This window comes from Malania oleifera, chromosome 2 (assembly GCF_029873635.1).
Source record: "Malania oleifera isolate guangnan ecotype guangnan chromosome 2, ASM2987363v1, whole genome shotgun sequence".
In the NCBI taxonomy this organism is placed as follows: Eukaryota; Viridiplantae; Streptophyta; class Magnoliopsida; order Santalales; family Ximeniaceae; genus Malania; species Malania oleifera.
This window is the reverse complement of record NC_080418.1, coordinates 14,409,365-14,422,840: the sequence shown is the minus strand read 5'-3', so window position 1 is coordinate 14,422,840 and position 13,476 is coordinate 14,409,365.

Here is a 13,476-nt window from a genome sequence, read left to right as displayed (position 1 = left end):
CTCATATAACCAAACAAACCACACCCATTTGGTAATCTAAAATCATGGTTTTCCAAATACATACAGTTTAAACAAGTCAAGGCACGACCATCCCCATAACACAGTATAAATCAATATATACGCTCGATTTTCAACAAAACCAGGGATGTAGCCCTTCGCCCCCATTTTCCCAAAACTGTAATCATGAAAAACCCATAGTTTTCCCCATTAGATCCCCCCAAATGAATATCCAAAACACACAAAAGACCATGAACCATAGTTCTATCGAATTCGATTTAAAAAATAACCGATATAAACACAATTCCCCTTACCTTTTCCCCAAATAGAAAATCTCGAACTCTAAGGTCCCTAAATAGCGAAACGAGTTCCAAAACCTACAATCAACAGTACAGAAGATACTCACAACACTGTTCTCTACTAAACTACCGGAAATTGAAAACTGAGCTTTACCTCAATTTTACGCCAAAACCCGAAAATCTTCGAAATGGGATTCTGATCCATAAAACTTGTAGAGAATCCTTCCACAATCCTCGTGGTAACTTCAGATTTATGATTCTCGCGACGAACGGTGAAGAAATCTGGAGAGATAAAGAGTAGGGAGAGTTCTAGAGAGAGAGAGAGATATAGGATTTAGTTTTCTTAGTTGAGAAGTAAAGAGAATTGATATTTATAGCCTTTGATTCAGGCGTCCTCGTCAACGAAATGGTGTCCTCATTGATGAGGTCATATAGACAACTCGTCGACGAGACGATGGATTCGTTGACGAATCCTGATATTACTCGTTTCCCGAAATCTCTCAGCTTCTCCTTGTCGAAGAGCTTCTGAACTTTGTTGACAAGACTTACATGAACTGAGTCGATGAACTCTGGCTTTGTCGATGAATCCTACTAATTTCTCAATTTGCCCATCTCTTATTATTATTTTTTTTAAAGTCATATATCACGGTTCGGGTTCTTACAGAGTGAGAATTTTAATTATAAAAAAATTCTCTCTCCACCACTAATTCTTTCACTCACTAATCATTCTCTTCCTTTAAAATTTTTTTGTGAAAAATGAAGGTTGAGAGTTTTCTATTTATAGGAAAATTTTGAAGAAGAAAATAAAATTTGTAAAAGTGTGGGAAGAGGGGTGAATTTATAATTTTTTTAAAATAAATGAATAAGCAAGGAATGGGCATGAGATGGGAATGAGGGTACATGTGGAAAAAATGGGAGTGCTTGTCAACACTCTCATTTAATTAATTTACTTAATTAATTAATTTGTTTTGAAATCATTATTATTATCATTGTTATTATTTTTAAGTTATGTTTTAGTATATATATTTGAAAAAGAATTAAGTTCGAATTTCGAAAACTCATGTGAGCTCCACACAACTTCGAGATCTAAGTGAGTTCTATGTAATTCTAATAGTTCTCACACGGTTTTATAGACCCTACACAATTTCGAGACTCATGTCCCCACACGACTTTGGGACCCATGTAGATCTCACACGGTCTTGTGGGCCCAGCATATGATACCTATATTATTATTATTATTATTATTATTTTATTATATATTTTTACAAATTATGTCAGTCAAAATATTATTTTATGTATATGTACTTATTTACGTGTACAAACAGTGTCTACCCTATTTATCTTATAAAATTCCATTTTAATTAGGTCAACCTTTAGGAAGCAATTGAATCGTAATAGTCTCTAAGCACTCGCTAAGATAATGTCTTTCTTAGGCATCAAATATGGAATTAAGAATCCTAACAGAGAAACACATTCGTATTGATATTAACTTAATAATAATAATAATAATAATAATTATTATTATTATTATAATTATTATTATTATTATTATTATTATTATTATTATTATGTTTTAATTGTATATACATTTTCGAGGTCATTACAGACAATACCACAAAGTTTATGCTTGAGCCTACAAACAAGCACTGCCCCTGCTCTCGAGTCTAGACTCTACACCACCTCATTTAGGTCTCCCTTCCTTAGCTTAACATGATGTATGCTTACCCATACAACTACTCCCCATAACCATATAACCATTACTATATATATAGGAATACCTTTCAAACTTCCACTATTCATTTCTCATATTAAATAAACTAACCATTTAGTTAACCCATATAACCATTCGTAGTCTTATCATATGATATATATATATATATATATATATATATATATATATATATATATCTTATATGTGGAACATATCCTTTGGAATATAAATCCTACACTGGCAATACGACAAAGTTTATGGCTGAGCCTACAAACAAGCACTGCCCCCACTCTACACCCTACACTCACCTCATTTATTCAAGTTCACATTGGTTGTTTGGACTTTGGGGAGACCCACTTCATGAAATAATTGAAAACCAGTGAGACAACCACCACTACTGTGTCTGCTGTCTCCCTCACATGCTACACAAACTTCATCTCACCATCCTCTAGGAGTTGTGTGGAAGAGAAATTTTAAGAGTGGGATAAAATTGTGAAATTTTTGAATAAAAAAGTTAAATTTAACTAAAATTGTATAAAAAATCGTTACACATTGTATTATCGTATCGATATTTTGTAATGTAGATTTTTACATGTAAAGAGTTTTTGTTTAAAATGGTAACATAAAACTTTTAAGGCATTTGTTCAGTTTAAATATTCTTTTAATAGAGATAATATTTAAAATCTAAACTAATTTATTAATTAATGAGTCAGTCAAATATTACAGTAAATAGAGGCAACTTTTTAATTTTTCTTCGAAAATCGAACTAGACACATTTTTATGTTTGATGAGGTGGGTGGAAAAATTCAATGATTTATTATTTTTTTTTTTTCTCTATGAAAAAAATAACACTCAAATTAAAAAACAACACATTTACATATTAGACAATACACAATTAAAATAATATAATATACAAATTCAATGATTAATTTAAGTTACAATTTATTTGAATTTAATATTCATCGTGTAACGCTTATATTTTATCAAGAGTCTCCATAACTGGCATCAATCAATGTTATATAATTAATTTTAAACATACAACCCTACAACATACTCATATATAGCAAAAGATTGAAAACCCTAATGTGGTATGGCTGCAGTAGGTTATGTAGGGTTGGTGTGACTAGCTATACATGTAAATGGTTGGTCCTACACAATTTGGGGGCATTTAATTCAGTCGGTGGCTTCTGTTTTTTCATGCTTTATTGCATGTTTTCCACTTGGGGTTGCGAGAAATGGGGGAGCAATGCCAAAAACGTTGAAGACTACTTTACTTTTATTTCAAGGGCTTCAAGCTATGCATAGGTAAAAAGACAAACAAAAAAAAGGGAAGAAAGAAATTATAGTGTGAATCTTATTAATTGACTGGGCTGAAGTTTTATACATTTTTAATTATATATTTTTAATAAATTTATGTCTACATAAAAATATAATTTTGTATCGAACAAAGTACGATTCTCGAGAAGTGAAAATCCCATCTTTCTATATCCTAATTTTTAGAATTAGGATATCCCAACTCTTGAAAAATGTAGAATTACTATTTGATGGATTTTCCAAAAAAAAATAAAAATAATATTCTTGTAAATATGGATTTGAACGAATTATGGGCAAAATATAAATAGTTTAAAAAGTGAAAGGATTAAATTACAATGATATGATTTCACGGGAATTTTTCGATTGTAGGTTCAAAGACAGCAAGCTCAAAATTCAAATGTGCATACTTAACGGTCGCTTAGTAGTGGAAAATGATTTTCATTTTTTTATTTTAATTTTTCAGAAAATTATTAAAAATAACTATTTTTTTAGTTTCATGAATTTTTTTGTTAAAATAAATAAACAATAATAATATATTTTAACACCATTTGATTGCGTAAATAATTTGTTTTCTATTTTTAATTTTTTAAAGAATTATAAAAATGTCATCTTGTTTTTTTATTTTCTCAATTTATATAAAAAAGTTAGAACACAATTTTTTTTTTTTTAATTTCTATATTTCCAACTCTTACTTTGAGTGTGGAGCATAAAATTCAAATCTTCGACTTTGATTAGTGTGATTTATGTATCGAGTTTCTTCTATATCCACAAAAATCTAAATTCAAACTTCAAAATTCATGATTTCACAAACTATCTTACATATTTTGAAATTTCGAAAAATAAGTTATATTTTTTTTGTAATTATTTTTAAGTTTACAAATAAAAAAATAAAAAATTACTTTGCACAACTAAAAAAACTTTTATTTTGTATCTTTTTTGATTCGAGTTTTTAAAATTTTAAAAAATAATTTGAAAATTTTATAATTCTTAGAATTTTTTTTTTTAAAAAAATATTTTCTACAACTAAAAGGCCGTTAGCATTTTTAGTTTGCCATAGCAATACCTAGAGAACGACCTAATTAAGCTAATCATGCATGGATATAATTTTATTATATAAATTCTAGCATTGTGTTTAGAAGCATGGATTTTTGACTTTAAATTTAGATTTGGATGAGTTCGGACAAGTTTCAATATAATTTTATATTACATCTTGTCCAAATCAAATGCAAATTCAAATTCAAAACTTCTCCGAACATAAAGTAAATATAGTTTTAGATAAATTAGAATTTGAGACTCCATTCATTTCCACAATATATTAATTTTAATGGCCACTTAATTTAAAATATTTTTAATTTCCTTTCGTAAAAAATAATACACATTTATTAAATGTGTGAGAGCTGATACATATATTAACCACATATTTTTTTAAGAAATTATTCTAAATTAATAAATTTAATTTTTTTATTCTTTATTTACTGTCCTATGCATACTGCAGTATCATTTATAAATTTTTATTTTTTAAAATTTAATTTTAATAATAATTTACCAATAAAGTCATGAATTGAACACATAAATTACGTAATACTTAACAAATTAAACAATTAAATACCTTATTCATTGCACATGCCTGATGCTTCTAACCTCCCAAACTCAAATCATTCTTCCAATGAAAGTTAGGGTTAATGATTTCCTTTCTTACGTATCATATTCTTCTTTTATCCCGTAAACATTTCACTCTCTCTTTTTACTCCTTTAAACCCGATCCCACTCTCCTACGCTGTACATTTTATTTATTTTTATATTGTTGAAAATACACAGACACGCTCACACACACACACACACACCATATTGTTAATAAACTAAAAAGGCAATATTCAATCATAGTCATTGAAGACACCTCAATTTTAATCAGACCATTTTTGAGAAGATTCGGCATAATTGAAGTTAACTTTATTCCTGAAAATGGGAGGATCCAATTGAGTCCCTTTTCCAAAATAAGTCTTGCTTGTTTTCAATAATTGAATGCCGTTTATTTTCAAAAATGAGTCCTGAGTCTTCAAAATTGAGTGAGTTCCGATCATTTTCAAAAAATGAGTCCTAGTTTTTTTAAGTTGAGTCTCGGTATTTTCAAAATAAGTCCTGGTTGTTTTAAAATTGAGTTTTTTAAATTTTAACCTAAGTCTTTCAATTTGAGCCATTTTAATTTTTAAATTGAGTCTTTCAAAATTTTGATATTGAGTTGTTTAATTTAAAATTAAATTTTATTGAGTCATTTTTAATTGAGTCCACGTCCGTCTATTTCCGGGAATCAAGCTTCATTTTTAAAATCCGGGTCTTTCCTTGGGAAGACAAAATTGGATAAAAATAAATAAATAAATAAGAAATTCAAAAAAAGAAAAGCATGTGTGCGTTGGGGAAATGATTCCCTCCCAAATAGAAAGCGCGTACAAGGGGAAGGAATATTTTCTATTAGGATATTTTTTGCTTCCCACGGGCTTTTGTGCACCAATTTAACCGGAGAAACCTTGTCATTGGCACGCCATAAGCACCGCTTTAGGATTAGTGTAAATGGACTAGATTATGTCAGGATTTATTTTAAATATATTTCTAATTTAAATTGAGTATGTTAATTCAATTATTTCCACATGCTTGCATTTTTGGAAGTATTTTGGAATTAAATTGAACTGCGGGGATTTGATCATGTTTGGGTATTTAAATATATTGGGGATTAAATTTAAAAACGGGGAGTTGATCATACCTGCGTTTTAATTAAATTTACAGAGTATGTATTTTGAAAATTCTGCAGGCAATTTGAGAAATTATAATTATTGAATAAATTATATGGCATGAGTTTATTTAATTTTGTTGTCTAATTGAGCAAATTGGAATTTTACGGTATTATATTTGATCTGTGTTTGATTTGGAATATTGATGAGATTTATGACAAATTGTACGATAGAAAATGATGAGATTATTATTATATGGTGTGATAGTGATCACGTGGCTCATTGGATATATTAATGAGATATTGTTACAAATTACATGTTGAGAAAATGATGAGACCACTATATTGTGTTGTTGCATAAATTGCAATTATATGTTTTAAGAGTCCTGATGGGCCGGATGCGTGATCGATGCTCAGTACCGTAGCTACAGATAAGTATTAGTGCAGCCACACTATTGTGAAAATGTTGACAGTGGATAGCGGATTTGACCTAAGTAGAGATGAAGTACCCACCTGTTTTCTGACCAGGATGGGGAGACAAATCGCACTACAGATGGGCTACCTTTGATTTACCTTTGGTGGACCAACTAAAGCTAAGTCCAGTTTTCGGACCGCACAACGCGGTCATGAGGATTAAACATGATATGCATAAGTCAAAAGGAGTTCAATTATGCATATTTGTATATTTATGTGGTTCAAATTATGTGGTGGGCTTGATTGTTGTATGTGAATGGAGCCCAGGTAGTAGGGCTAAAATGTGATGTGAAGAAAGGTATATGCATATTTATTTTGGATAAAAATGATTTCCAATAATTAAAGGCAATTTTTAATAGTTAAATTATCAATTGAATTATTTTTATAATAAACCTCATTTGAGCCACATACTGATAATAATCTAATCCTTACTTACTGAGAGGTGTCTCACCTCATTTATTTTCGTACATTTCAGATACCCTGAGGAGCTTAGCCGAAATTAGAGGAGCGTAGCAGAAGCATGGGTGGGATAGTAAAAGTAATTTAGAATAGATCTTAAATTAGTTGTATTCTTAATGAATTTAAAATTTTAAAGATAATAATATTTGATATTGAAGATATTATTGTATAAAAGTTTTTAGTAGTCTGATATTTACATTTGAGATTTTCAGCTGTTGAAATTTTTGGGTCACTACAATTGGTATCAGAGCAAATATTCGGGTCACTACATAGTATGTTCATTAATAATTTAATATTCAAATATCCTAAATTAACCTGCCATAAATTATCCTACAAATTAAGTTATCTCAAAATATAACAATCAAAAAGTTTTTTAAAAAAGTATTAGTAAATCATCATCTTAAAAATAATTGACTTCAAATAATTTATTGTCAAAAAAATTCAAACCAGTTATTAAAAAAACAATAAAAACTTCGATGTTGAAATTTGTTTAAATAATAAAAACTACCCCTGAAAAAAATTTAAAAAAAAAACTTATGAAAAATTGCAAGAATTCTTTAAAATAAATTTTCAACCATAACCAGTTTGTGCTCTATATTAACCCATTTTGATAGCCAAATCTCCTCATCAATCGTATCATCCATATAATTCCTTTTTCATTTGAAGTCTTGAAATGATTATTCTGTGTCTTGAGGTATGTTATTTAATTTCAAATTTTGCCTATTTTATTTCTAATAAGTTGTACTTCTTAAAATTGAAATTAGATTATATTTGAATTTAATTGTATCTTGTATTTGTTAACCTAACTTTAATATTTTTCTTATATATTTTTGAGGATTGTTACATGTATTAAGAATTTTTTTTGCTTAATTTTAAAAGGTATGTTTTTGTTTAATAATCTTTTATTGAATTATATAGTTTTTATAAAATTTACATTTTTTGTTTTATGTGGTTATTTGTAAAATTCATGTTTAAATTTTTTTTAATTAACAACATTTTAAATTGATATTTTCAAGATTGTCCAATTGACAAATTAACAGAGTACAAGTGTTCATAGAACTAACCAACTCGATCCATCCGATTCAAACTGCCTACAGAGAATAGTTTCGGAAGTGTTTGGGCTGAGTTGTGGGTTGTAATTTTATTACAACTAAATATATGGGTCGGATGATGGATTGAGGGTGCAAACCACCCAACCCAAATCGATCCAAATATAATGGTAAAATAGTAAAGTAAACAACAAAAATAAAGGGAAAGAAGGTTGAGCATTGCATGTTGTGGGTGTTGCTTTGAAGTTGAGGTTGTTTAGAGAAACTCTTTCCGATTCAATCTCTTATGTTTCGAGTCATCAACAATATACATGTGTTTGTAAAATTTCAACCTTACTAATACTCTTAAATTTTATTTGCTTCTTTTTTAAAATAAATAAATAAATGAATAAATAAATTGTCAACCTAACCCAGTCCACTTGAATATCAAACCGATCCAAACTGCATCCACTACGGTTCGACTTAGGTTTGAGTTTTTTCTCCAATTGACCTAATTGGTTTGGTTGAAAATTTGTGCACAATGACAACTCTGGCTCACAAATAACCCTAAAAGTAAGTGACATTTTCAATCAAAATTTTAATTAAAAAATTTAATTAATGTGTTTATAAGCATTTTCAATATTTCTAATTAAAATAGAATAAAATTTTAATTAAATTAAAATATTTAATGTTCTATAACTAAAAAACTAGTTAATATCTATGTTAATTAAAATCTTATTTAAATTATTAAATGCCATCTTAAGAAATTAATTTTGAATTGAAATTTTGAGCTAAAATCTTAAATATTGCCTAATTGAAAATTAGTGTAAAAAAGTAATATATTTAATTAACAATGTAAATATTTCATAATTAATGTTAATTTTAATGGACATTTAATCGATATTTTAAACATTTTTTAAAATAAAAATATATGATAATTACTTTCTAATTAAAAATAATATTACTATTAATTTATGGTTATAATATTAGTTGTTTAATAATATTTTTTCATTAATTCTTAATTAATAAATGACCGACCATCGTGCCCATAACTTGTTTAAAGTTACAAATTTACCTTTGCCTATGAAAAATAGCTAACTATAAGTGCGTAGAAGTAATCCCTCATTATTTCTCAAAAAATACTTAGAATTAGTTTGGTCCCTCTCCGACTTTTTCAAAGAATCTTTTAGAAAGGAGTTACTAAAAAGGAAGTTACTAATATTATTTTTAAAATGTTTTGATCCCCACAGTGAAAAATAAGCTATTAGATAGAAAAAAAATTAAATTTGAATGTTTGGTAAAAAAAGTTGTAAGGTATTTAAAAGTATTTAAAATGAGTAAAATAGATAAACATTCTTAGAAAATACAATTAATGTGATGGTGGTATTGTAATATCTGAAGAAAAAAAAAATTACGGACAACAATAACAAAACCAAGCCTTAAGTCCCACTAGGTAGGGTTGGCTATATAAATTTTTTTTCTGTCAATTTATGCAATCATATATCATTTCTTTTGATAGATTCAGAGATATTAAATCCTTATTTACTATCTCCTCCCAAGTTATTGTAGGTCTACCCCTACCCCTTCTACTGCGCCCGACAATAACAAACTCACTCTTTCTCACTGGCGCATTATGTGACCTATGTTGAAAATAACCATACCATGTGAGTCGTCCCTCTCTTATCTTATTTTTTATATGAGCTACACCTAACTTATCGTGAATAGGTTCATTCCTTAACAATAAAATAAAATAATTTATTGAAAAATAAGAGTAGTCTTTAACTTAAAAAACTTGAAAATTTTCTCTTAAAAGCTCCCTAATGTGTAATGGAGGAGTAGCAATGAAAGCAATAATAAATACAAAAGTTTTAATCAATATGATAGGGATCTTCAAAACACTAAATTATCCATGTAAAGACGGACTAAAATTCTAGTTATTCAACTACAAGAACAACTTTATAGTCTTTTGCTTTCGCATCTTTCTAAATTTACAATTATGGTAAAACCTTTAGTTTTAGGTTTTCGTATATATTTAATAAACTCATAGCAAAAGTAATTAATACTCAATTTTCAATTTGCATATTGAGCTTTCTTTTTGGTTGTCATTTAATATATAAAAATTATAATATATCTTACTTTTAAAATAAATGGCTTATTTAAAATTAAGTATTTGTCTATACGTAAATTAAATTATTTTACGTGTAACACATGCACACCTAACTTAGTATTTATGTGTTGTGTTTATATATTTCACATGTAACACATGTGCATCGGACTTAACGTGTGTTTGTGTATGTGTGTATAAGTGCGAAACTAACAAGATGAACAAACATTAAACTAACAAGATGAACAAACATTCTCAATTAATTTTTTCTTTTTTGTTTCTTTTTGGATTGATTGGAAGTCCATATGGGAAGAGCTATGGTGACCATCTCAGGCCTCTTCCCACATCTCTTAGGTTTCAGTCGTTAAGACTTCCAAACTAGAAGTTCTAAACTTCAACCATTGAAACCTTAGCCTGTCAAATTGCAAGGTTCTTCAAAAGGAAAAGAATCAAAAAATAGAGAATGGTGGAAGGAAGAGGAATTCAAAATACTTTTACTTGATTATTAAAGAGAATAAGAGAATCATTGTTAATTTACTCCATCATTTCCTCCAAAATTATCTTCTTGAAAAATGTTGTAAGAAAAAAGAATATATATATATATATATATATATATATTGTTGCTATCAAAAATGTCAATCTAACCTCTGGCGAGTTTTCTGATCCCGATCACCTGAAAAGGATGAAAATCGACACAACTTGGAGGACACGAGGTATACTCCGATGGATTTCTCTGACAACTAAGTAAGGGAGTGCTTTAAAAGAAGTTATAAGTAATAGTGAAATTGAGTTAAAATAAGATACTTTAACCTTTTCGTAGTACCCCTTTTATACTGGTCAGGTTTGACCTTGGTAGATTTGTCATTTATAGTGCTTAGCATAGATCACTTTGGTCAATATATGGTCAGCGTCAATGACTCTGGTTGAGCGATTGACTTTGTATGTGATTTCCCCTATTAATGTTGGACACAGACCTTCTCTTTAGGATAGGTGATATATTTGAGGTATATCATATATATATATAAATTTAAAAAAATAAAAAAGAAAATAAATATATATATAATAAATTAATATTGTCATCAATCTTTGACTTTTAAATTCTTAATCATATTATAGCAATTTTTTTTATCATTAGTAGCGTTTAGAATATAGAGAGAATATTCTCTTCTTTTTATATTCTCAAACAAAATCCTTAGACTAAAACTTCTTAACAAAGGTAAATCTAATCATGTCATCTCACGTAAAAAAAAATAAAAGAAGGAATGGAACGAAGTTGAACTTACTACTTGATTTTTGTATTATCCTCTTAAATCCATATTTCACTATATTCCCTTTGATTTTGTTTCGCAAATTGAATCTAAGGTAAATTCCTTCCTTTTATTTCCTCCCATACCCTCCTCTTCTACCTACTTTAATAATTGTGAATCGTGTGCTTTAATTTTCTAAAAAAGCAAATGGTTAAAAAAGTCAAGAGCCTCTTCATAATTGTTAAAAAGATAAAAAGTAATCGATAGTCTAAAAAAATTATGATCACAATGCACATGTCAATAGAAAAAAGAAATTAAAAGAGTGATGATCGAAACCATCCTCAATGACATGGAGAGACGTCAGTCCGAGATGGCATCGCTCCATGATGATTACTACTTTCCAAACTGAAATAAATATTTTCATACATTTTATAAAACAATAATAAAGTTTTTTAAAACTGACAAGAGTGTTGTTCAACTAAGAGAACAATTTTCAAAAGTAATTGAAAATTAAAATTAGTGATTAGCTAAACAATTATAAATGCACCATAAACCCAATCATCATACTAAAAGTTTAAGAATATTTATGAGATTAACTTGTCGTAAGAAAGTTTATCATAATCTTTTTTATGTTGAGATTAATTTGTAAAATGGTCATACTTGCATTGACAATATACTTGCCATTTCTTATTTGTGTCAAACTAAATATTTTTTTTCCCTTCATTTTAATTTCTAATTATTAATTTTTATTTTATTACAACTTTGCGAAGTTAAAATTGTAGCTAAGGAAACTAACATTTTCATTCAAATCCAAATTTTTTATTTGATAAATTTTATTATTGTAAAAATAAATAATTAGTTACTATTTAATATCCTACATCACACGTGTTTCCACTTGGTGAGTTTGGGAATTGGGAATGAAGCAATAAAGACGAGTTTTTTTTTTCGGATTATCTTTTTTTTAAAAAAAATATATTAAATAATACCCATTTCTGGGAAACATTTCCCATAATGATTCTGACGTAATCTCACTACTCCAAGTAGCGAGATTTAATCTCGGATACTTAATGCTCGGCCACCCACCGTTTGACGCGTGGCAAATCTTGCTACTTGGGGTAGCGAGATTTGTTTCGGATTTGAAATGTCCATCCACCCGGCTATTGACGCGTGGCAATTCTCGCTACTCCAAGTAGCGAGATCTGCTTCAGACTAATCTCAATCGTTCTTCCTCCTTCCATGCGCGAACAGAGTAGTACCTTTGTAGAGGGGAAGAGCAGCGCTGCAGGTTACCGTTGAAGAACTCCGGAGCGCAGGTGACAGTTGCCACGAGTGAGCTTCAAACGGGCGTGCGTATATAAACTCGAGGTGGGCTAAGACATATTTTCAATGTTTGGTTCATAATTTTTGAAATTAATTTTGTTTGATCGAAAGCCTTTGATAATCGGAGAGCCTTTGAGTTTAGACTGTAGAAAGTTTTGTTCGGAAGCGCTTTTCTTTAAGGTTAGTATTTCTATTTTTGTATTTGAATTTTATTTTTTATGGTACTACCCAGAATATGTAATTTTTTTTGTTTAAGAGTGTTGAAATTTTTTTTTTCTCTCTTTCCATCTCTTTATGTGATTTCATACAATATGAACAACAATAAATTCTAATTTATAGATTCATTGTGATTTGAAGGCATGATGTTATAGGTTTTAATGATGTTTGAACTATTCAATCTAGAAGATAAGGTTTTATATATAATGGGTGTTTTTTTTCTTTCTTTCTAGTTCTCTATCTAAGTAATGTATAATAGATCTAAAATAATATTACAATTTTGTTTTAATATGTAACGCTAGTGCTCTAGTTTATCATTTTGTTTTAGAATCGAACTATTGTTATTATTGGCATGGAATTCGAACTTCTAAAATTCCAAAAGTGAAAAGAGAAAAGGGATGGTGAATTTGTGTGCGTGGGGGTGTATGTTAATCAAGTCTATTTTTAGAAATTTAACAATGCAAACCAAATCGATAGTAAATTGGATTAATTAGTATGTATTTGTTAAGAAAAATTTTGATATTGATTGAAATTTTTAGGATATAGATTTAATTTGATACATATTCTTAATTTCTTTTTATG